The following is a 26,775-nucleotide window of genomic DNA, read 5'->3' as shown; positions in this document are numbered from 1 at the left end:
TGCCCATCTTCCTCTACTTTATTCATGGGACACCTACCACAACATGGCTTGCCAAGCAGTGCCATGTCTGCACCCGGGATCCGAACTGGCGAACCCTGGGCCGCGGAAGCGGAATGTGCGCCCTTAAGGGCTGTGCCACTGGGCCAGCCCTAATCACATGATTATTAAAAATAACTTATAACATTCCATTTTGTGAGAAAAGATAGACGGCAGATGTATATATATACTAAATACGGTAAGTTATAGGGATGAGCAAATTTTTTCCTTTTTGTGTTCATATTTTCTAATTTTTCCACAAGAAATACATATGTTACCCAAAAATATTTTTTAAACCCATATCTTTAAAGAATTAAGCCAAAGTGTATCAACAGAACATAAGAAGTTTCAGAAATGGAAAGCAACCTTTAAAAGTTAAGAGTGACTTACAGGTTTCCATAAGCTGAGTGACAAGTGCCTGAGACATCTGTACTGCAAAGTACGTTCTAGCAGGAAGACAAGGCACTATTCAATGATGAAAATGTCAGTTGAAATGCCTCATGCCAAACTCCTTAGCACTCCCTTGCTAAAGAAGGAATGGAATGAGATTCCTGTGCCACAGTCAAGTATTACACTGGCCACTGTATAAACACAGCTCTTTCCAAAAGAGACAGTTGTCTCCAGAGTCCTAGAATGCACAGGCTGGGAGAAGAGCTCGTTTTCCTTTTTCTAAGTTTTATTTAGGCTTCTATAAAACAGATTCTAAATACAGAAAACTGCAACTCTTCGTTTTTCTTAAAATAAAACCTAACCCCACACGCAATTCAGCTATGCCAAAAGGAAGGCGTGCTCGACATGAACTGAATACCAGCAGAACCAACTAGAAATCTGGCTTACTTTTTGGTGCATGTGGTAATGAACCTGTAGGAATGTTCCCCCTTCCTACTCACTCCCAAGTGGCATTTTTCTTTACTTTGGATCTAATGAAAACACAAACCTGTTTCTCTATTAAATTCTATTTTAACCACAAAGCAGTTTTTAAATTTTAAAGATTCAAATAATTTTACAAATCGAAAAGGTATCATTTAGAGGCAATATTCAGCTTTTTAATATCCAATTTGCTGCCAAACCCAATAGCTATAAGAACTCAAAACTTAAGTGAAGTGAAGGTAAGCTGGTTACGAAATGATTCCCTGACACTGACGACTCAGGAGAAACTTCGTGTATACTATATTTTACGCTAACAAACACATCAAATCAAATCAAACACCTGTAAATAATAATCTAAATGCACTGTAAGACTTGACTATTTAAACCTTACTAAGAACCTCTGTTAAGGCAAAACATCCATTTGTAAACACATATAATCCCCTAAATTAACCTGTTTTCTAAATTCAGATTCTTTTTTAATGAAGAAAGGTGTGAGTGACAGACTTGAACTGATAAGATTTCTAACATGATATATTTTTTAAAAATCACTGAAGACAGAGCACACCTCTATTTACCAGTGGATTCTATAATTCAAGGGAAACCATCAAGACTCAGGAAATCTAGACTATCTGGTTTACATTCACAAACAGAACATTCACAACCAAGACTGCCCAGTGGTATCTGTGAAGAAGACACATGAATTATATAATCTGCACTATTTTAAGCCAAGAGGAAATAAATTTCACGAAGTATTTAAAACACTGAGTGAAGGTAGGTGGAGAAGATTCTGGCTAATTCATCTGAGAGACAATAGAGATGTAATTCTTACTTGAGACTGGAAGAGGCTAAAATAAGAATAGATTGGTGGGTCTCAAATAACTGTCACGTGTCTACATTAAAAAGCTAAAGAAAAGAACCGAATTTGGGAAAAAAATATACAGAATAAAAAATTGGAGCAGTTCTTACATTATCCTTGTTCTTAATTCCCTCAATTGAGGCCAAAGTTACTCTTTAATAAAGTAATAATCCACACTTCATTAAAAATTGAAATATTTTCTTCTCTAATATTCCTAACCATCAATAAAATGTACTGATAACAGAAGACCTGGAATATGAAAATAAACACAGGGACATTATCTAACTGTACATTTAGTAAAGTGCAGACAGTCAAATTAGCCATTAGAATATATTCAAAACAGCACCACAGTTAATTACAACATAGTAGTTGTAGTTAACTAGTAAAAGTTACTGAAATGTATCAGAGATACTACAAAAATAAAAATAACCTTTTTGATGAAAGGAATAAAATTAGCTGAAAGTATCTTTCTTAATAGTTAAGTAAATGGCAATTCAATGAAATGAAAGTACCCCAGATTTTGTTTTGAAAATTATCTGCACTTTGCAAAATACTTTTTCCAAAAACCAAGTAAAAACTCAAAATGCAAAAGCAAAAACGTTAATAAATTTTTTAAAATGGTACTTAAATATTACCGGCATTTCTAAAGAAGCTCAAATATTCCTGGCTCATGAAACGATATCAGACTCATAGGTTCAAAATTAAGAGGCCAGATGTTCTAAGTCTGACTGTCATTTTTTAAATGATTTTTTTTTTTTGAGGAAGATTAGCCCTGAGCTAAAACTACTGTCAATCCTCCTCTTTTTGCTGAGGAAGACTGGCCCTGAGCTAACATCCACGCCCATCTTCCTCTACTTTAAATGTGGGACGCCTACCACAGCATGGCTTGCCAAGCAGTGCCATGTCCGCACCCGGGATCCGAACCGGTGAACCCCAGGCTGCCAAAGTGGAACATGAGCACTTAACCGCTGCACCACTGGGCAGGCCCTAAAATGATTTTTGTTAAAAAAATGATTCAATCCTAAACTCCTGGATGGATCCACCTCTTCATTCAAACAAAAAGGTGGTAGAGCCAAGGTCTAGACGGTAAATGACTTGTCCTTAGGTGGCAGAGCTTCAATCAAAGCCATAACTGGAACCCCAGTCTCCTGAAACCCCAACCCAACCTTCAAGAGTGGCACCTGGCAGAGAAATGAGATGGTACCTTAACCTAAACTCCAGCAGGAGTGAAATACGGTTTCCGGTTTGTGAGAGAAATGACTAAGATCATGAAAAGCAAGCGTCTGTGATTCAATCTCAGAGTGAATGATTTCCCACAAAATTCTAAGAAAGCTGAAGAAGTACTCCTGGCTCTGCCTTCCCATGGCATCAATGACTGACTCGATCACACCCGCCAACCACCACCTGAGACTATCGCTTATTTCAGAAATGGAGGGTGAAACAGGATTTCATGAGAGTGTAGGCTTTGTTCTCCAAGTTATGTTACTTCATAGTACTAGTCCTCCAGCAAGATAATCAATCGCTCACACAGCGTTCTTGTTAACTGTCCCAATTCTGCATTTTAATAAATGTGAAAACTTTTGGCAATTTACAAGTGTCTATGTGTCAGTTTCCTCATGTATAAAATGGGGAGGACAGATGTATTATAAGATTAAGTGATTAGAATAAAAATAAAGGTAATTACTACCACTAGGTCTATTTTGATGCTTGAGAGGCTAAAGCAGAGTGAAGACTTAGAAAGACTCTTACAGAGGTAGACACCTTAATCCCCAACCTCTGTTCTTACAAGGATGCTACCACCATGCCAGAGAGGACACTGGCTAACAGAAACCACAGTATTATGACGTAGTGTTTGAAACAGAACTTAAAGACCAGCCGGCTAACATACTCCTAGTGCTCTGAACTGAATATTGCAGAGTAGAAGAAATTCAGATTCTGTGGCAACATTAATAGAGACACATAAATAAGTTATTTCCAATGACAGTAAAAAACGTTACACGTGCACAGCAGGCACCGATGCTGGTAAAGTGGTCACAGAGGCCTGTCATAAACTGCCCCAAATCTTAATAGAGTACAGAGCTACCATTTTAGGAGGGACTATAAAGGTCTTACTTCAAATATGACATGATAACCAAAACTAGAAGAACCAAATTAGAAATTTCTGGAGCTAAGAAGGAATATTATGTCCATCTTTGCCCCAGATACCATCTCCCTGCTCATTTACTTTCATCAAGTTTTGATCAAGTTTCATCAAATTTTCAGAAGTCATTACAGATTTATAAGTTAAAACTAAACAAGTTCAATAGAAGTTATTCCTAGAATATACCAGGATTACTAAAAAAAAAAATGTAAAGCATAAACTTTGTACCTATATAAAGTTAATCCTTAATCACCAAATGTATAAAATTATTACTATCATATGGAGACCTTAGAGGACCCCCTGATCTAAGACCGGGGAAGAAAACCTACGTCCCCACGCAGGTGCAGGAAGATGAATCATCCACCCCTCAGGATTCCTTTTAAAGTATTATTATCTTCTGAACTGCTGAAAGCTTTAAATGTCTCAAACTCAAGATTTTTCATGACGTATATGCATAAAGACTTTTTTGAAATAAATAACATGCTTCTGAGAGAAAACAACTTGCTTTTAATGATTTTTGTTTTAAGTAGTGAAAACACCAATCTTATTTCAAGGGTTTATATCCAAAAGAAGGTCTATTGCCAAAGAGGAAAATTGGTTTGGCAAACCACGGAAACTGAAAGGAGCGGTAAGACAAATAGAGGAGCGTTTTCCTTTTTTTCCTCTTTGTCATCAGTGATTGCCAGCTATCACAGAGGTCCCCAAGGAGCCAGGCATGAAGCCTGGACTGGGATAAAAATTCACAATAGGACTGCCAGGACAGTACGACAGTCAGCAGGGGGGAAAACGAAGGATCATCGGTCACAAAACTGGAGGGCAGGGAAGCTGGTGGTCCTCTCCTCTGGGATGGGCAGGGCTAGTCCCCTCCCTGGGATTGCCTGCCCTGGTCTCCTACCATTGACCACACGCCTCCTCCACAGGCCCTGGCCTCTGCCTTTCTCATCTACCTCATCTCAAACTTCCAGCCATACAAGCTTGTTTGTGTTGCGGGGCTGGTAAGCCCTCTGATCGAGAACTGTCTTCCAATGGCTGGCTCTCCATTCTTACCATTCAAGTCCCAGCTCACATTTTCTCCTTAGAAGTCCTTCCCTGGTCACTCAATTTGAAGAAGGCCACGTGCACCCTGCACGAGACCACTCTCACATTGCCTGTTTATTTTCCCCACAGCACTTCCAACCCTCAAGTGCGTGCTGATCTTCTGATGTACTTTTTTTTTTTTTCTGCTTTATCGCTCCAAAGCCCCTTTACATAGTTGTATATCTTAGTTGCGGGTCCTTCTAGTTGTGGCATGTGGGACGCCGCCTCAATGTGGCCTGATGAGCGGTGCCACGTCCGCGCCCAGGATCCAAACCCTGGGCTGCTGCTGCTGCAGCAGAGCATGCAAACTTAACCACTCGGCCATGGAGCCGGCCCCTGATGTACTTTATACTAGCTGACTCCTCTCTCCAGAAAGAAAGCTCCATGAAGGTCACGGCATCGTGTGTCTCATACAATGCAGAATCTTGAGCTCTAGAACGGGTTCCAGCATGTAGGAGGCAGTCATAAACGGTAATTAGTGAATGAACGCACTCTTCATTGAGGCCTTTTTTCCTCCTCTGAAATCTTGCCTCTATGAAATTCTCCCAAACCTTCACTTTCAAAAGCCACTGGTGATTTCTCCAACGTTCTCAGGCACCAGGGACCCAACCAGGATCTGAAATGGCTGATGGGCAGACGCTACAGACACACAGACTTCCACCCCCTTCTCCCTCCCTGTGTTCTCATCTCCCCCTCACCTCCTCCCAGGGTTCTAGGATAGTCCCACAAACAGGTTCTTCCTCCCAAGGTCACAGACCCACCAAGGATCATGAGGGCTTACTGTTTGGCTCTTCACTGTCTTTACTCATCTTCTGGAGTTATTAACCTTTTTTTAGGGATCAGAGGTCCCTCTGAAAATCTGAAAATGGTTAAATTCCTGCAGTGACCCCCAAAATCTCCACAGAAAATTAAAAAAAAAAAAAATCACAAGTTATTGCATACAAAATGCACAAAACTGACTTTTCCAGTTATTTTCAAGAGTTATGGCACAGTAAGATTACTACTTCATTAATTCCATTGAGCCAACACATGTAGGCATTATGTAATTCACTTAAGCAAATAATTGAATAAACAAATTAATAGTTTAGATAGAACTATAAATATATGCTTACCTCCTCAAGAAAATAACCTAAAATTTATCATGTTTGTTGTATTTAAGAATGTATTAAATCTATAAGAAATTCTTCATGCCATAGGAGCCTTACCAACCCACTCAACTAGGTCACTATGAACTATGCGTACTTGCCAATAAGAAACTACGTTATCTTCTTTTTAAAAAAGTAAATTTTTTTAAGTGTATGATCCAGACTGAACCTACCCTCCTATTACACTACATCCAATACCAGACTGAGGTTCCACTCCAGTACCCTTTAGCACTTGTGTGCGGGACACTAGGAAGCAAGTGCTTTAGAAAGGCCAGGACTGCCGCTGTGAGAGGGAGAACGAGCTTTGCTAAATGTCCTGCTGGCTCTCATCCTGGACTCTCTAGTACTGTCAACTGTGCTTCCTCCCCAGAAGAATGCGCCTGCCTTGCACACCTGAACATTCCAACGCACAGAAAGTAGAACTGACACTTGGCCCGTTTTCAACAGAATGAAAGAACTACCAAGTTTTTTTTGGGAAACTAAATAATTACCATTTCTTTTCCAATGCAGTCAACATTCCTTTCACAAGTGAATGACCCTACGTTAATCGTTAACTTTGGGGGTCATAGGAAAAAAAAAAATCACACGTCCCTTTACACCAACAGTATTAATGGCGTCACAGTGAAACGCTTTCAGACAAATAATTTGAATAGGGTAACGAAACTAAAGACTTAAAAACTTAACAAATCTTAACAAAAAGGGTAACCTTTGGCTAGGGTAACACAGAAGCAAAAGGGGTGTGATTTTTATTTACTATTCTGTGTGCAGTTCTGACCCACTGGAAATGTCAGCACCTTTATTATTCTTGGCAACTTCTTTTATGTCCAAAATCAAGTCAGGAATTCAGCAGGCAGGTCCCATTCGTGCATGAAACACTGTATCTCAAAGGAAGAAAGTCAACCAGCGACCTCCCCTAAGCCCTTGGGCAAGAAAGGCAAAGGATACAGCCACGGTCTCAAGGCCAAAAATGACAGAGAAGCAACAAGAAGCGCATTCCAGTCTTATCCGGCACAACTCTGCTCCACCTCACCTTTCTTTCAGTACAGGAAGGGCACTCCAAGGGCACTACCCTTAGACCAAACAAAGCATTCCAGAAAGACAAAGGCAGTCACATGAAGCTCTTCTCACAGGGAGAGAAAGAACAAGCCTTCCATTTCATGAATGAGTAAGCCGTAATGACGCATTTCTGTCTGTGTCCCTAAATGAAATTTCAAACACCTGACAGTATATGGAATTGCAGTCAGTGCTAAATGACCACTAGAATGAGAGAGACAGTTAACAGGGAAGCCAAATTTCCCTATTTTTCAGTAAGAACATAAAATATATGAAGGCCTAAAATTTCCTACTTTACATGAAAAATCTTCATTAAGATTTTCTTAAAGTCACAGATTTTACAACCAGCACGGAGTGGCCTCAGACGGCACTGGTGCTTTGAGTTATTTCTCAGGTAAGCATTACACATTCCCCACATTTTTTTCAACTCCCAGTTAACTTTTTCTTTGAACACATCTCAGAAGTTCCTTTCTTTAACTTTTTGAAGCTTCTAACCAGTCATTTCTGACCTGTATAATGCTTTCAATCTATGGGATAAAAACAGGTCTCGGATTTCCATAAAGCCAACATACATTTGGTTACCGTAGAAAACAGTAAAGATTTTAACTTCTGCAACAATTTTATTCCCTTCAATTTAGGTAAGTACTATTGTCTCTACTAAAAGAGAAAACACTGGCAGACCCTGAAATCTCTCTGTTCTGTTCGGTAGGTTCCACCATCACAAATCAAAGTTTTGCTTAAGTATTTGCAGATAACGAGTCAATTTCCAAGCAGCCAGGTTGTGGGAACCTGCTACAAGGAAATCTACTTCCCTTAGTTAAACAGTCTGACTGCAATGTTACACAAACACTACTAAACTAAATTAATCAACCTCAGATCCCTACTCTAAATTCTTTGACTCTCTGACTCAGTGATGACAATCCCTAAAGCTAGAATTCAAATATGTACAGGAAGTAAGCATTGGGAAATAATGCCCTAAAGAGCTGTAATCAACCAACTGTTCCATTAAAACAGACAACCACTGTCTGGTTTAGAAAAATAATGGATTTCTTACTTCCAGATGATTAAAGATGCATCCATTTAGTACTGCCGCCTTTAGAATGAGTCCCCCACTGCACACAAGGCTGAAAGTTTGTGTACCACAATTATCTGTAATTTCCTTCTCCACCCAAATTCTGAAGAAACCACGTAGAGATTTTTTTTCCTGCATACTTCCTCCATTTTTATCATTTTATTGGTAAATTAGACTCTAAATTGCAATTTTTATGAGTTACTGCAATTCTAAGTATGCTACCTGAAGCTAACAAAGAATAAAATATTCGTGAATTTCTGAACGAGTGTTCTTTTTTTTCCAAGGGCTCAACAAAATCACCTCAGCATATTTAAATTGCTGTATTAACCTCATAACATCTGGGCCTAATCTGTTTAAATACAGCACAGCGCTCTGCCTCAATTATGAATCTAATTTTAATGCTTAATTCTTGAATCTACTGCCTAAGTCATCAACTGAAAACTGTATTGCTTTGTTCTTTTTTTTAAAACGGTTCTTTGCCCAATTATGTTCTGAATAGAAACCTGTGTCTTTTATCTGTTTCATAGTCTCTCCCAGGTACTTAACTTGAGTTAATAGCTGTCAAGGAATTGCTTACTGCCTGAGAACAGATCTTTGATAATCTGTTCTCAAATCATCCCATGAACAAGATAATTTGTTTTAATTCAATGACTCTGCTGCTGAGTATATATTAGCTATGGACTCAGGATAATAAATTAATTTACAAAGAACACTTAGGGAAGGAAGAAAGAAGAACTTATATTCTTCATTTCAACAGCAAAATCACTTATTTTATTTACAAACCCTCGTCACAGCAGCTAAAATTAGAAATTCATACTAAACTGCTCTTTTAGAGTAAGCAGTATCAAACCAAGTAAAATAAAAAGTAAACTCCCATGGTAGAATTATTTTTTGCACAAGACATTTATTTGGCATGTAGAAGACACGCATATTTAAAAAAAATAAATTAACGTCAAGAAATAAGCCTTAAGATGCCACTGGGGACGAAGATCTTAAAAAGCTAACTTAAACCAGAGTAGTGTCTCAAAAAGTTGGTTTATAAAAATAAGAGTTTTCGAACACAGAACCACAGCCACAAAATTAACAATCACCGTTGTGATGACGATCGCTCCCTGAATGGAGTCATGCTTTTCACCAGTAATATTGGCACCTTTTTGCATTTTGTTTTTAAATCCAAATATTCAGTGGCAGCAAGAAATGGAGAGATGAGTACTCTCAAATTGCTGATGAGACTTTTTCTGGATAAAAACGTGGCAATTTGTTGTCTATCAAAAAGCTTTTTAAATTTTTATTTCCTTCGACCCAGCAATTCCGCTTCTTGGCATTTATGCTAGGGGGACAGAGAAAAACACCAACAAGGAAACAATTTAAATGTTCAAAAATTGGATATTATTATACATATGACTTTATCTCTGTAATGGCATACCATATTACCAAGAATCATGTTCTCTAAGCAAACGAGAATGGCAGAAGGCTCTGGATATATTAAAAGCAAGTCAACAGAACAACATGCGTCGTATGTGTGACGTGTGTGTGTGTGTGTGTGTGTGTGTGTGTGTGTGTACACAAGTTAGGAAAAAGTTTCAATGGTGCTCTAGGCAGTAGAACTTTAAGAAGTTTTTTTTCCCTTCTTTATAATAGTAGTGCACATTTTCCCAGACTTGTAGAATGGTAAACATATTGCTTTTTTAATTGGAAAATAAAGCTCATTTTTAAAATGCAGGTAGTTCCCTGCCAATTTCACCCAAATGCTATGGCGAGTTGACTCTTCAAAGAATCAACACTATAAAATCATCTTCAAACTCCCCTTCCAGGATCTCAAAGGGGACTTCCAAAGCTAAGAGATGCCCCAGCAGGAAGTAAATCTGCCAGTGAACGGATGCACCCACAGAGATGTGGCAAGATGCACCTTCAGCGGCTTTAGCAACAATTTCCTTTCATTGTTCCTTTACTCTCAAGTGATTTCCAATTCAAGGAGAAGCCTGAAGAAGTTAATAGGTCTTTAACAAGGACTCTGGCGCCTGAACTGATTCCCGTTCAGAAGGTAATCTGCAGACCCCACGTGGCCCTTTCTCACGGGCTTGAGTAAATGGCCTGCAGTGAGGTGGCCCCAGGGCAGCTCTGTGTTCAGCCGAGGAAGCTGTGACCTTAATCAATAGGCTTCCAAGCAAGACAATTCCTACATTCAACAGTCCTGAAGAACTGAAGTGGGGTGGGGAGCGAGTTCGAGCTTTATTGGAGGAATGCTATTTACCTGTCACAGTGATGGTTCACCCGGCAGGGGTTAAAAAAAAAAAGATCCCCAGCTGCTTCAGCAGATTCCCAGTTGGCAGCCAGCACAAAATAAACATATTTACTTAAGCTTCATTCACAACTCTCGCTGGGAAACTGGTGAAGCCCAAATGGAAACAGGTAGATCTGAGAGAGACAAGGGGAGCTAGCAGTGGCAGCAACACAGCGTAGGCTGAACAGTCTGTGTTCATTCAAATGCCTGAAAAGTAGCATGACTAGAACAAATGCGACCAGAAAGTTCGTCCCAGCATGCACGTCCCAAAATTTACCTAGAAAATTTCAAACTCTGAAAACGTGCCCTTTTTAACTCTGAAAAGAATAAATTAACAGTGAAACAACACAAGAGCAAATTTACAGCAGAGGCACTACTTCTTACTGCTGCCCTTAATTCCAAAGAGAAGTTTGAAAAATGTGGGTTTTGAATTAATTACACAGGTTAACAATTCTGCAAGGCCACAGGAACTTGATTGTTCACTACTAAAGGTTTCACTTCACTTGGAGATGGTGGAGTGGTCCAAGCAAATCTTTTGGAAAATTACTCTGTAGAATATTGTCTTAAGACATCACATACTTTCACACAAAGGCTTATGTCTCACAGGTCAAATCAAATTAGAATTATGCTACCAACCCTAAATACGCCCCCAAAAAAGCAATTTGAATGGGACAAGTTTAATAACAGATGTTTATCCCCAAAAAAAGTAAAAAGAAAGACCCTTGATGCACTCAGGATTTTACAAAAGCTATCACTGGACAATTTTTAATTGAAAACAAAGTTCTAACTTGAAATTAACTGTGATCGTTTTCCTCCATCCATTAACACACAGCAAGAGAGAACTCAAGTCAAATGATGGTAAAATGAGTTTCCATCCAGCTTTGACATTAGTTTAACACCACAAGAGCTGCTTCACTGTACTATTTTCAAAGCCATACCAGGATCTAGGCCATCAGCATCTTTGACAAAGAAATTTTCTGCAACACCAGCACAAGGGGTTTTCAACATCCTCATTGAATGTCATTAGAAGAGCCCAAGTGGCTCCCACATGACACTTAACACGCAGAACTAAACCCACTTCCACGTCCCTTTCCAACAAGGGTACACCAACCAATCATGGAGGAACAGAGCACCGGGCCATCATCTCACCTGGGTCACTGAGATTTGCTTTAAACTGACAAATATTCTTTAAAGTAGTGAACTTTACATCTTACTTCTAAACCTGTGCTGTAGCAATAGGCACCTGAAGCGGGCCTGGTCCAAGTTGAGATGTGCTCTAAGTGTAAAATACACATTAATTAAAGATTTCATTTGAATAAAAGCATGTTAAAAGATCTCAATACTTTATGTTGATCACATGCTGAAATGATACTCTTTTTGATATGTTGGATTAAATAAAATATATTATTAAAATTCATTTCACCTAGTTTTTTATTGTGGCGACTAGAATATTTAAAATTATACATGTGGACAGTACCATTAAGCAGTGATGCCTTACCCCACTAAACTAACTCCTTTGAGAATTTGAAAAATAAAAGTAAACATGGGCAGGGGGCCGGCCTGGTGGTGCAGCGGTTAAGTGTACACGTTCTGCTTCAGTGGCCAGGGTTCGCCAGTTCAGATCCTGGGTGCTGACAGTGCACCACTTGGCACACCATGCTGTGGTAGGTGTCCCACATACAAAGTAGAGAAGATAGGCACGGATGTTAGCTCAGGGCCAGTCTTCCTCAGCAAAAAGAGGAGGATTGGCAGCAGATATTAGCTCAGGGCTAATCTTCCCCCCCAAAAAAAAGTAAACATGGGCAGAATTTACTCAATTGTGCTGATATAAATTGTGAAAATCAGCTCATTTTTTTCATCTGGGCACTTGTATCTAAATAAAATGCTAACAAAGGAATATTCTAAGCAATGCTTTTATAGTTTATTCTGGGACATGAATAGTTTTGTTGGGTTTGTTTTAGTTTATACAGGTTGTCCTGATCAAGTGTCCATAATGCAGGATCATCTCTAAACCCAAAACAGAGAATTTAAGACTGTTATTGTCTTAGATAAAATGATCTTCTGTATACTATATTTCAAGATTCACTATTTATTAAAATATCAAATGTTAGGTCAGCCTCTCTAGATTAGATTTCTAATGAAGTTTGTCAACAACTTCTGTTATAGAACTTTAATTTCATCCTATGAAAGAATTTTGTTAAAAACAAGACCATTCATTGTGATACCTAATGATCACTGACTCTATTCCAGTGATAAATTGAATAAACATTTATGCTTTACTGAGGTCACACCATTTTTTCATCTCTAAAGATGCTTATTTTTACCTGCTTTTTTCTGATCTCTTTGAGGGGAAGAATACTAACTGGGGTTTAGTTAAATCTTGTCTAAAAATCCTGTTCAAGTTTCCTTTCCCAGGTGTATGCCAATGAGTTCAAAGACATGAACTCACCAAATTTCCAGAGAAGCATCAGGATGCTGAGTCAGGACAGTTATGAGTTTCTCTTTCAAATCCTGAGACTTCTGTCTCACCTCATCATGGGGCGTTTCCCTATTTATTCTGTTGCATGTATGTCCCATAAGAACTCTAATACAAGCTAACTAGAGCATAATACAAAATGGCATTAAAATACATCTGTAAGCTATTTTTAATAAATTTCCATTTAAGCTGAAGCTTGAGCAGAGACAGCAAGGATGTGTATGAAGCCTAAAGATACCCAAGCGACACTCCTATATTCTCTGCCTACTTTGGTTTCTATTTTTATGCCCCTCAATCTTCCATCTACTTCCCATTCCGTTTCCTCATGCCTTCCATCCTCTCAGAGAAAGCCATAAATGAATGAAATAATTTGTAACAAATTAATTAGCAAGACAAGTGAGGCTAAGGAGCAAAAGTAACAGCTGCAGATCAAAGCGACTGTGAGAACTTCTTGCTGCCTTTCACCACCCAATACCTCTTCCTTTGGCATTAAAATGCTGTTCAAAAATTGGGATTCTCAAATTTCCCTGGGGGCAAGAAACTTGAGGAATCTTTGTGACAGAAACCGAAACAGAGAAGGAATAGAGCACCAGTGCTTTGGGATCTTTACGTTGCATGCATACTCTCCAGATCTTTGCAAAAGTTCTAGCTTAAACGAAACCATATTAAAAATTGGGCCAGCCCAGTGGCAAAGCGGTTAAGTGCGCACATTCCACTTCGACAGCCGGGGTTTGCCAGTTCGGATCCTGGGTGAGGACATGGCACCACTTGGCAAAAAACCATGCTGTGGTAGGCATCCCACATATAAAGTAGAGGAAGATGGGCATGGATGTTAGCTCAGGGCCAGTCTTCCTCAGCAAAAAGAGGATTGGCAGCAGATGTTAGCTCACGGCTAATCTTCCTCTAAATAAACAAACAAATAAATAAATAACTCTGAAGATGTATTTTAATACCATTACATGTTTTAACAGTATTACAAACCTTAAGTATAGCTGACGATGTAAGGTAGAAAATTTTTAAGACTCCATAGACATTTTCAGACAATTTTCAAAAGCCTTTAAAATGTTATGCACATTTAATATCCAAAAGGAATTTCCTCAAAGGGAAAAATCAGGTAAAGTGTCTCCACCATAGACTAAAAAATGGACGCATTCTTTGCAACTCCTCTCAACAAGAGGTGGACTCTATTTTCCCACCTGTTGAATCACTTTACTCGGCCAATACAACGTAGGGGAAGCGACAATGCATGAGCTCTGAAGGTGGGCCTCCACAGACATGGCTGCTTCTGCTCTGGAGCTCCTGGAACCCTGAGAGCACGTGAAGAAGTCCAGGCTGGGCTGCTGGACGATGCCAGGCACAGGGCCTGGTACCCCCTGCCCACAGCCGACATTCAGCCAACTCCCCGGAGCACAGCCACCAAGCTGATCAGCCACTGACCCCACACAGGAGGGAGCCCAGCTGAAACCAGCAATGGAAACCACCCGGCTGAGCCCAGCCCAAAATGGTGACGTACAGAATCGTGACCTAAATAAACGCTGGTTGTTTGAGGCCACTAAGTTTTAGGGTGGTTTATTTCCCAACCAAAGGCTAAATAACACGGTTCTCTGTGATTTTCTTCACAGTATTTAATGTCACCCCAAAGATAATCAAAATTTCAATTCAGCTTTGGATCTGTCTGCACTTCACTGACTGAGTCTTCTGATCTCTCTCATCGAACCTAACTTAACCGAGCCATCACCTCCCCACTGCTTACAATGTTCAGTTGTTCTCAGGCACTAAATCTGCCTCCTCTGAACAGATCTCTCCCAAATACGCAGAGAAAAATGTCCACAAAGGTTTTCTGCCCTTCCTTTAATCATCCTAAGGAGTTACTTTTAAATTATAAAAACAAAGTGAATGAACTAGCTACTACTGTCTATTGATATGGATGAAAGGTTTAGAATCAGATGCCCTAAGCAGTAAGATAAGTAGGCAAACAGCAAATGAGAGTTTAAAAATGGTTTCTATTTAGTTGCAGTCATTTAAGTTAAGAAAATATATTTAGTTGTTGCATACATTATTCTCCTTAAAATAGTGAGATCATTAAATTTCTCTTAATTCAACTAGACTTGAAAAGAAGGGTTTGCTCAAAAGTAAAGAGCACCCCATCAACAGAAATAACCAAGAGACTTACAATACGCACAAATAGCTTTTGAAAAGGGCACAGTTAGGTGCTCAATTTAATCCAGGAAACTGACAGTTTCAAAAATACTCTGTGAATCTCTAGAAGGACTTCCTTCTTTTAACCTTTAGGAAATTTATCAATAATGATACCAACAAATAAAAGTAGACCCTACTAACCTGGAAGTCTTTCAAGAGTTCAAATTTCTGCCAGATAATGCACAATGCAAATGGATACTCATCTCTTCTACTTAAAACAGAAGAAAGATTTTTCAATCCAGAGGACAATATAGGCAATTGTACCATTCTGTAGCCCAAGAAAACAATGCCTAAATGAGGTATATGCACCTGGAAAGCCAGAGAATTTAGGATTTCTAGTTCTAGGCTCTGGCACTCATTCTGACAAATGAAGTTGCTTCTAGACAAGGTAAAATATCAACGAAAGGAAACTGCACTGCTACTGAAATTCTGCTGTGGCTGTTATACTAATTCTCTTGTTTTTAGCTACTTTGGAGGCACAGGAAAGAAGACCTTTAAGTGGAAGAGCAGTGTTAACTGCATTAAAAGAACAGGCAGACCTATGGCCCATGGCACTTCTATTGGGTTTAAAGAGAGAAGATTCTAATCAGGGGTAGAGAACAAATATGAAAGGTCTTTCCCAGTAATAGTTACTTAGATATGTGTTTACTTGTACTATTTTGTAATAATCTTTTTCAATTTCAAATTGTTCTCATCCCTCCAGTGCCTGCTGGGTGGCTGTGCCAGGCGCAGCGCTGGGCACCAGCAACACAAGGCTGAACACGGCAGAGTCCCACCGCAAGAGCTGATGTTGCAGTGGAAGTAAAATGACATAAGCAGATTTTCTTAATATGCTAAAACAATTCTTAATATACACTACATGTAAAACACATATTTAAAAAATCATGAGCCTCAAGTTATAAAACTTCATATTCTGTAGATGTGACATTTAGTTTGACTTTCTGAAACCAAACATGGATATTCTTCATGTTCATGATTTCCTAATCAGTTTTCATCTTCTACATGAGGTTATCACTCTAGTAAGAAAAAACGCTTCTTTAAAAAAATTTTTACATCTAAAAAAATTTGTTTAGATCTATCCTTTAAAGATAACGGACTTCCATTCTGATGCCTCAACCAGCAAACTAACTTTATTATTTACATGGCAAACTGATCTTTTTTTCATTTAAAAATGGAAACACCTTCAGTTGAGCAACAAATCAGAAGAACATCATTTACAGGGTTTATCATTTACTGCGTTTATCAAAAGATGAACATCACTGAATGACTTTTTACTGAATACCAACAGTGTGCCAGGCACTGTGGTAAGAAAAATGAAGATGTTTTAGACAACCTGACGTCAAGCAGCTTTAAGAATAAACAGGTACCACAACTAGACGGACATGCAACTAAGATATACAACGGTGTATGGGGGCGGGGGGGGGGGGGCAGGTTGGGGAAATAAAGCAGAAAAAAAAAAAAAGAATAAACAGGCAAGGGGCCAGCCTGGTGGTAGAGCGGTTAAGTGCACACATTCCACTTTGGTGGCCGGGGGTTCGCCGGTTCAGATCCCAGGAGCAGACGTGGCACCCCTTGGCAAGCCATGCTGTGGTAGGTGTCCCACATATAAAGTAGAGGAAGATGGGCACGGATGTTAGCTCAGGGCCAGTCTTCCTCAGCAATAAGAGCAGGATTGGCAGCAGTTAGCTCAGGGCCAATCTTCCTCAGAAAAAAAAAAAAAGAAGAAGAAACAGGCAAGTAAAGAAAATTAATAAAGAGCTAAAAGCAAATGGGATTTTAGGAAATCTTTTAACTAAGACTTTATGGTGCAATTGCTTTAAAATATTTTAACGTTAATTCAAATTTAAAGTCACTTTCCAAAAAGTTGTTTTCAACTAACAAAATGTCTTCAACTTGGGATGAAGAAAATACAGTACTTCATGAAAGATTGCAAAATCACTGTTTACAAAAACTGACCCCCACAGAGGTCAAAAAACATCTCAACCAGAAGTGACATGAGTATCAAGGCCTGTAAATCATAGATTAGAAAATTTTCCCACATATACATTTATTTCATCGTTCACTGTAAGGTTACAATGAATGCCTTTCAAAAGAGGCATGATTTATCAATTTTTTTCTTCCATACTGAATAAAGGACTACTCACAAAAAACAGTTTATTAAATCCCAAATGCTCTGAATTTTAAGTCCATTTAAATAAAAATCCAGTCTGTCAAGAAAGTTAACTTTATTACTGGAAGGCTGAGTTTTCTGACATATTAATTTACCTTAATAAATAAAGGCATACTAGTTGAGCAAACAGAGGGTTTCCATGGTAAGCTGGCAACACTAAAGATCAAATCCTGGCCTGGAGGGCTGCTTAACTTAAAAACAGATGTATGGTATGTTCTATTTATTAGAATTATTTTATTACGATTGTCTTGTACACTTTAATGGGGTCAACAGGGCTATCTGAGGATACAGGCTTGTCAAGAAGTACAGGTTATATTTCACTTGGAAATACTCTTGAACGACAGGTTCTCTTGAATCATTTTAAGCACATGTACAAACATAGAGAAAAGTGATTTCTATTTGTCCACTGTAAAGGTTTATGTACCTCCCTAATAAAATAGAAATAAAAGCTACTGTCTAATAAGCACATATTAGACAAAGTGAAATATAACGTATAAAGAAATACTTTCAAATGCTTGTCACTGCCACTGTCACCATAGTTGGCATCATCATCATCATCACCAATCTCCTCACTCTCTGGTCCCCCTTTATGAGAACTTGTGAGGACTGGCACCCCTGCCACCTCTAGAACAGAGGGTCTTAAACTAGGAGGTCCTAGGACACTGAGGATCTATAAACAGGTTCAGCACAAACAGGTTGAGCCCTCGTATTGTAACCACATCGCTGTACCTCTACAGATAGAATATGCAGCTTTCAAGAGATTCTCAAAAGTTTCTGTGATGCCAAAAACCTTAAGAAGCCCTATTCTGGAGGTCTAGAAATAGGTATCCTGGTGGGAGAAAAAAGGTTTCACTTAACCTTCATGACTACCATTATCGTATGTTACAGTAGTTTGTTTGTTGAACAAACAAGGGCTGGGACTGCTACGTCAGCCACTGTGCTCAGAAGAGGGTAGAAAAATGAGCAACACTGTGCTTTGCCCTTGAGTTCTGGGAGACAGACATGAAGGAGACAGATGAACAATGTCCTGAGTCATACACGATAAGAGAAGAACATACAGCAAGTCTACTGGAACAGAGACGAAAAGACGACCTACCTGGGTCTCAGGAAAGGCTCTCAGGAAGGGCAACAATGGCTTATTAGACCAACCTAACAAGTATTTATTGAGTGCCTGTTACACGAATCCAGCAGAAAGGATTTAGAATCTACCCACACAAGGAACTGACAATTTAGAGGAAAAGGACATGTAAATAAAAAATTACACTGGAGGGGGCCGGCCCCATGGCCGAGTGGTTAAGTTCGCGCGCTCCACTGCAGGTGGCCCAGTGTTTCGTCAGTTCGAATCCTGGGTGCGGACATGGTACTGCTCATCGGGCCACGCTGAGACGGTGTCCCACATGCCACAACTACAAGGACCCACAACTAAGAATATACAACTATGTACCGGGGAGGCTTTGGGGAGAAAAAGGAAAAAATAAAATCTTTAAAAAAAAAATTACACTGGAGTGATACTTACAATAATGGCAAAAAAAAAAAAAAAAGAAAGAAAAAGTATATACAAGAAAAGAAGAATTAGCTCCATATGAAGCAGGAGGCTTGTCAAGAAAGATTTATCAAGCAGAGTCAGGGATAATAAGAGCCAATCACGTGGTCAATGGGTTACCAAAAGGCAGGGAAACAGGAAACAATGCAGCACAAGAGGGGTTGAGGGTCGCACTGTGGGGGACTGGCTCCATTTGGCTGAAGCACAGTGAGTGAACGGGAGCTGAAGAGGGGAGCACCCACAAAGTCAACCGGGAGAGGGAGGCAAGTCTATTACGGCATTACAGGCTAAGCTAGAGAGCTTGGACTCTGTGTAGTGGGAGACACAAAAAGGTTTTAAGGAGGATTCCCCGTGAGATGGAATGCCTCTGCTCAAGAACCATCTCTGCATTACCAGAATTCCCTCAAATGCGTCACACTTTAAACCACATCAATTTCTATTACACTACTTAATTAAAAACATGTATATTTCAAAATTCAACGGCAGAGAGTCAGTGTGTGTCTTAATCCCCATTATTTGTCATATCTTTATAATTTAATGTAGGTACTACATGAACAGAGTATATTACCATCTAATTTTACCCATGAATAACTGTGATGATCTAATGAGACAGTCTATGTAAAGAGCTTAAAATAGGGCTGATCCACAGCAAGCATTCAATGACTGTTACCCATAATTACATACTGATGATGATAAAGAAGAAGGGAAAGCTCACCAGTGATAAAAAGATAATATGATTAAATTATCACAAATTAGAAAGAAGTCTTAAACTACGGAAATAGCTGGGTCACTTCTATCAAAAAAAAAGATCAATTAGGCTAAAAGTAAAAAGACCACATTTAGTAGACTTTCCCCAGCAGAAAATAAATAGACAATGCTAAAGAACCTCTTTCAAAGGGTCAGTTCCCTCAGCCACTTGGAAGTGTAGCAACAAAACAAGTTCAATACATTATCAGATATTCTTGGGAGAGATGGCACCATTTAATTGGCAAGGCAAGTTCATTGATAAGATGGGCCCTACACATGTATATGTGAATAGTTTCCTAGACTCACGTTCACCGCTCTTAAACTACATAACTGCCAATTCACCAAGGACAGGCATGTGGCTTGAACAGCAACCTCTCCAAGACTGTTTACTTCTAGTAACAAAGACATGAAAGATTGTGCTCTGTGGCATTCTGTCACGTCTGGTAAGCACGCACTATTTACAACCAATATGGTTTGATTTTTTAAAAAAAATAAGTGCCATACAGGTAGGTGCAAATTCCAGAGTACACAAAATATAAACCAAGGCCTAATAAAAATTTGACAAATCCAGCCTATGAACTAAAATTATCCACAAAGTCAAGACAACAGAAACTAAACGGTTAAGAAAAAAAATCCAACGTGGACAAGCACGGTAAGTTTTAAAATCTACTCAATTTTCATAATTGGGCAAGGCAGGCAATATGGAAAGAAGAAACCAGGTACTAGCTGAGCAGTAAATCTCTATACACATTGGCCACTCATCAAGTTCTGAATATACAACTCTGCTAGACACTCTTAGAACTTAAAAGTACTTGCCCGTCAAGAAGGCTGAAGAGGAAAAGAGCGTCCACTGGCTTTCTTGCCATGTTCCAGGTGACTGGTGAGGACAGGGGCTGAAGCCAAGGCATCAAGGAGGACAATGCAAGAGACCAACTATTACAAGTAACCCAGACTCAAAGGAGAAGAAGTGCAGGTTAAGTTAACCTCAGCCACCCTGTGGGTTGAATTGGTTGTAAATATTAGTCTGGACTCTAACAACCATCTAAAACATTGTTTCCATGAGAAAAGGCTCCAATTAACATCCTGCACAGTTCAGACAGGCAGCATCTTTATTTATGAGAAGATCATACTTTCGTAATGGCAAACACACATAAGATACCTGTCCATCTCAACTAGACAGCGAAAGTCACTATCTACCCTCAGCATGAATGACCCACTACCAATCAGTCCATTGGAATATTCTTAAATTGTGTAAACGCCACCACTACGTAACTCTAAAATCCTGTTCTCCTAAATGTGCTAAAGAACAATACGTCACTGAGAAAAAACGATGGAAGAAGAGTTTTAGATTCAACACTCCTTTAAAACCAAGGTGCAAAGCCAGGATTCAAGTCTCCAGCGCAGCCCAACCCAAGAAGCCCACTCAACTTAGTGGTTTTCCAATGGGCTCCCTTAGAACAGCTCCAGATCACTCTTTAAAGAGTGAGAGGCAGTAGAAACATAGCGTTTGCATGCAAAGGCTTACAAGTTCTGCCACTCATTACCCAAGTGGCCTTAGGCAAGTTAACCTCCCAGTGGAGGATTCCTCATCAATGATAACGTGACACAGGGATAACCATATCAGTCTGGTAGTTGTGAGGATTAAATAAATTAATGCATATGGCGTGCTTAGAACGGCAGCCGGCTCTAACACTCAGTAAGTGGCTGCAGTTTATTATTAAATTGATACCCTTCATCATTACTATCACCATCATTGAAAGCATGTGGCCAGAGACACCATATTTTAAGTTGTTTCTACCCCATCGCCTCCTGGTCCTGGCCCTTACGCATCATTTAGGATTACATTACAGGCACTGCACAGCTTCATTTGCCACCTTCTGCTTTACAACGTAATACCACCTGAATCACACTTCACAGAGCTTGACAACCCAACTCCTCCCCCAACCAGTATTCAATCGGTACTTAGAGCATCAACTTATTAAATGTCATACAAATAACTAAAGAAAAGCTGATCCTCTGTTTTCTCTTAAAACAAAATAGAATTTCCTTAGGATTTCTAATTAGATTCTGTTTTCCCCTTAAAAACCTCCTGCTTCAAAGGAAGATTCTGTCCCTAGTAGACATTACCACATTCTCCCTGCCCTGACTCACAGGTTCACACACACACACACACACACACACAGACAAAAGAGCAGATTTTTACTCCCAAACACAGCAACAGCACATTATCATAACATAATTTCTGCCAAGGTCTGATTTTCAATCTCCCTGTGGCTAGGAAATCAGTTTCTTTCGCTTCAGCTTTGCTAGGAGAACAAAAAGTAAGAACAGGACAGCAGCTGCTGCCACTTAAGGGAGGAGACAACGACACAAAAGCCCTTTCACCAGCAAATTTCTTAACTCCCTCCCGGGCCTCCCACCAGTATCTATTTAAGTTCCCGCTGCCAGGAATTCTGGACCCAGCTCCAAGAGAGGTAATTGGTCCCACCACAGTAGACCACACTTTTAACGGCCGCCCAGCTCTTAGCCACTCTTACAGAGTCCCTGGCCATGACACTTGAGCCCAGTTATATCCACTACATTCCATTTCCTGTCATGAGAGAACAGGCCCTAGGAAAAAACACAGGTCCCTGGTTGTAAGCAGAATATCCTACTTTAAGTTGGGAAAAGGTTTTTGTGTTTTCTTTTCAATTTGAGTGAACAATTAAAATATTCAGAGTTCTGCCAAGCCAGACAGAAACAATTTGCCCCTCACTGAGGTCAACAATAAGGTTAACCTGGATTGGAAGTCCCTTCTGTTCCTACTACACAAACCCATTCAGCCTGTGTCCACCTAACTAAGGAAGGCCAGGATCCAGTCCCCAAACGGGTAGCACAGGAAGGGTGCAATAACACTCCCCCATAATGAGGAGGTAGCCATGTTTCCTTAAGAAAAGCGTAGTCCTCCTTTTCCCTCCCATATTTTATGAATGGTGATTTATCTTGTTACAACAGCTGTCCTTCCATATTAATTCATTCCAAGCCCTTGCACTGAAATGTACCACGATTAAGATTCTAAGAGTAACACAGCACTAATAAGTTTAGAAATTTGCTCTTATCTTAATGAAAAACATGGTCTCTCCAAATAAGCCAAGTCAGAAGGGAGAAACACTCTTACTGGGCTGCATTATACTCACAGCCGAAAACCGAACCAAAGTACTGCAGATGAAAGGGACACGTACTGAAGGGCATTCCATTACAATACACACGTCAGGGGAACACACCTCAGTGAAGCACCTCTCCAACACAAGTTTCCATTGACAATTAAAAAAATCTTTCGGCCAAGTATTTTTCTAGACATAGCCTTAGTTTTAAAAATTAGCAAAAAGCTGCCACTTTTTATTGGTGCTCAAGTAGCAATTAACTTGGATGGGTACCCAAAGGCTAAGAACACTAAGCTGAAATCACTCTGCCAGCCAATCTCCAGGAAGGATGCTCAGGATCCTGTTCTGCCCAACTGTGAGGCTTACAACAAAGCAACCACTGACATATTTGAACTAAGAACGGGGTCAACGCCGAGAAGCAAAGTCAAATCAAAACCTAAATGTGAAATTACACAGGCATCGAAGATACTTACTCCACTCACATTTCTGCTAAATCTGCTTTATAATCCTCACTGTAGATTTTAAGGAGACAAAAAGGGGGAGGATCTTAATTAGAGCACTGGAGATCGGCTCTCGAACAGGACTGACTTTCCAAATAATTTTTCACATTACACTTCACCCTTCCAAACCTCAAATGGACAAGCAATCATGTGGGCAAGGATTTGTCAGAACAGTTTATTAACATCCAGAGGCCTGTCCAGCAAAAGCATATGATTCAGTGAGAGATTATCAGATAAGTCAAAGGACAGTCACCTCCACACTGCAATTACCTATTTCGTCCCTGCAAAGCCAATTAGCAAAATACATACAAAATGTAGAGCTAATGGGACTGTGCATTCGGCCAGCTATTTCAGGTAGTTCATAGAACTTCTATTTCTAAAAAGACTACTTTTCAGGGGATATTTCAAATTTAAGCAAATTATTACAGAAAAGGAAGGGTCTTAAAAATACTAAGAGCTAAATTTAGATTGCTGAGTATGTTCTGTGTTCCGCGAAAAGTATACAAATGATACACGTATTTGACAATGTTGAAATAGATAACCCACTACAAAAACTTGGTTGTATTACCCAACCAATGCTATAGTTTGTGTTTTTTCCCTCCCAAAGCCCAGTACATAGTTGTATATCCTAGTTGTAAGTCCTTCTAGTTCTTCTATGGGCGATGCCACCACAGCATGGCTTGATGAGCGGTGTGCAGGTCTGCGCCCAGGACCTGAACCAGTAAACCCCGGGCCACCAATGCGGAGTGTGCGAACTTAATCGCCAGGCCACTGGGGCAGCCCCAATGCCATAGTTTTAAGTCAAGTCAAAGGCAAGAAGCAAACGGACAAATAAGCCGATTCTTGGTCTCCACAGCCAAGGGAGTCCTGTACAGGCCGCTTTCAATTAGCCTAATATTAAATACATCACTAGAAGAGAAAAGAGCACAGCAGACAGAGGCAATGAGCAGAGACTGAAGTTCTAGAAAGATGCCAATAAACCTGACCTGAGCCAGGCCAACTCCATTTCACACTGAGCTTTAGGGCTGTGTCCTATGGGATCCCCACTGGTGTTCCTGAACTGCCTCTGCTTTCCTTCCTCAGACAGGCACCTCTCCACACTTCCAAGCTGCCCCAGAAATTAGTTAGACAAACCCAAATGAAAAATCAGCATACCTAATTTTAGTATTTCTAGCGCACCAAACATGTTGACTTTTGCAGAAGGAATTCACTACAATTCCAATTGGCGTGCCAGAAATCTCTAGAATAACTTGGGCTGGTAATTCTACTGCCAGAAATACATCTTGTAATGTATACCAGGGTAAATATTATTATATCACTTTTATTCAATTTCAAAAGCATATAAACATAAATCTATTGTATGCTATTTATTTTTCCTCTGTAAAGCAAGGACTATAGAATAGGTGACCCAGAAATTTCCAACTTTCCTCTCTCTTTTAAATCTCAATATTTATACAAATGCATAACAGTTTTTATATACCTACCAACCCCACTGCACACCACCCACGCTCATCTCCTGGCCTGCCACTAAGTTACCCCTGGAAAAGTCTGGCACCGCCACTCAGCTTGAAAATTACTTTAGCTCTATTTCAGGATACTGCTTTGTTTGGCTGGTTGGTTATTTGTTTTTCTTGATAGTCAGAATATTTCAATCTCTTAAATTTATAGGCGAAAAATACCAGTCTCTAAATGAGTCTTTAAAATGCAACGATAAAAATACTCTTTTCATTTAAAAGAAAACACTCAAAAGACAGCGTTCACATAAGTCAAGTCATGAAGGGAATGTAAATTAAGATTTTGGTTCTATACTCGTGCTGCATAGCAATGTCTCAGTCGAGACAAATGGCATGTACAACGGTGGTCCCATAAGATTAGTACCATATAGCCTGGGTGTGCAGTAGGCTACACCATCTAGGTTTGTGTACGTACACTCTCTGATGTTCACACAATGACAAAATCGCCTAACGATGCATTTCTCAGAATGTTGTCTCTGTCGTTACGCGAGGAGCGACTACATTTTCTGTCTCAAGTTTAACTTGTAATAGTTCTTTCATAGGCTTTCACAGCCCATGTTAGGGAAGAAAAAAAAGTAGGAATAATTGTCCTTAGGAAATTCACAAAAATACTTCATAGTTTCAGCTTCAGTTCTTAAGTTTTGGGTATTTTTCTGTGTTGACACCATACCCGAAAATTCTAATTCATATTAGAGAGTATGACCAAAAAATATATATATATTCTACCCTTCAGATGAGTTATTACTAAGTGCTGTTGGTTATTCTATTTTCTCTTGAATTAAACTATTACGAGTATTTTGATGGGTGGTATATAATTTGTAGATTATCTAACACACGCTAGTGGTATATAATTCTTTAGAAAAAGAATCCCTTGAATAAACAAAACTGCATTAAAAATATGACAGCCTCTAAAATAACTTATTTCCAGGACAATAATTATATTTTTCATCTGCTATAAACCTATCAGCTGTGGGAGTGGGTAAGTGGGGGGGGTAGCAACTGAAGAATTTATTTGTAGCATTACTGAATATAAACTTAACTGTAACTTAAGTTTGAAGTATCAATATTAAGTTTTAACAGAGTAAGAAAAACATCCTTTGAGAAGGGACATTCACAAAAGAAACACCAAGGAGATTAATAACAAACTGAACTCTCTCCATGGCTGACTGGTGTTGTCATTAGCCAATTTCCTTCTATCTCAACCACCATTCTCAGAGGAAAGGACATTCCAAGTCAAAATAATCATTAATTTACTCATTCATTCTTTTTAAAGTTTAATGAGCAACTTCTACGTGCCAGGTACTTTTTGCTGAGGGCTGGGGACAGAAAATGCACGAGCTAAAAGCCTGTCTGCCCTTCAAGGCTGTCTGCAGCTGAATTGGGTCCCCCTAAATTTGTGTTGAAGCCCTAACCCCCAGTGCCTCAGAATGTGACTGTTGCTCAAGAAAGGGCTTTAAAAGAGATAAATAAGTTAAAATGAGGTCATTAGGGTGACCCCTAATGCAATATAACTGGTGTCCTCCTAAGATGAGCTTAGGACACATACATACAGAAGGAAGATCATGTGAAGACACAGGGAGAAGTCAGCCATCTACAAGCCAAGGAGAGAAGCCTCAGAAGAAACCAACCCTGCCAACACCTTGATCTTGGACTTCTGGCCTCCAGAATGGCGAGAAAATAAATTTCTGTTGTTTAAACCATTCAGTCTGTGCTACTTGTTATGACAAAACCCTAACAAACTAATACAAGGGCTCACATTTCATCTGGGGAGACTGACTTGAAACTGTAACATCTGGGAAAAGCAGCTAAATTAGAGATTTGTACAAGCGCCAAACGATAGACTGCAGCGTGAGTTGGCCATCTCAGATGTTCCGGCTTTAGGACCTTATCCTAGGTGGAAGAATATCGTAAGAAAGCATTGCTACCATTTCCGAAAGACATAAATAGATC

The 26,775-nt window shown here is 39.5% G+C and overlaps 1 protein-coding gene across 15 annotated transcripts in view; it reads right to left on the bottom strand.

The window, feature by feature from the left end:
• Positions 1-26,775, bottom strand: part of FAT1 (FAT atypical cadherin 1) — a 131,578-nt gene that overhangs the window by 84,308 nt on the left and 20,495 nt on the right. The window lies entirely within an intron of this gene.

This window comes from Equus przewalskii, chromosome 28 (assembly GCF_037783145.1).
Source record: "Equus przewalskii isolate Varuska chromosome 28, EquPr2, whole genome shotgun sequence".
Taxonomy (NCBI): domain Eukaryota; kingdom Metazoa; phylum Chordata; class Mammalia; order Perissodactyla; family Equidae; genus Equus; species Equus przewalskii.
This window is presented reverse-complemented; position numbering and strand designations above follow the sequence as displayed.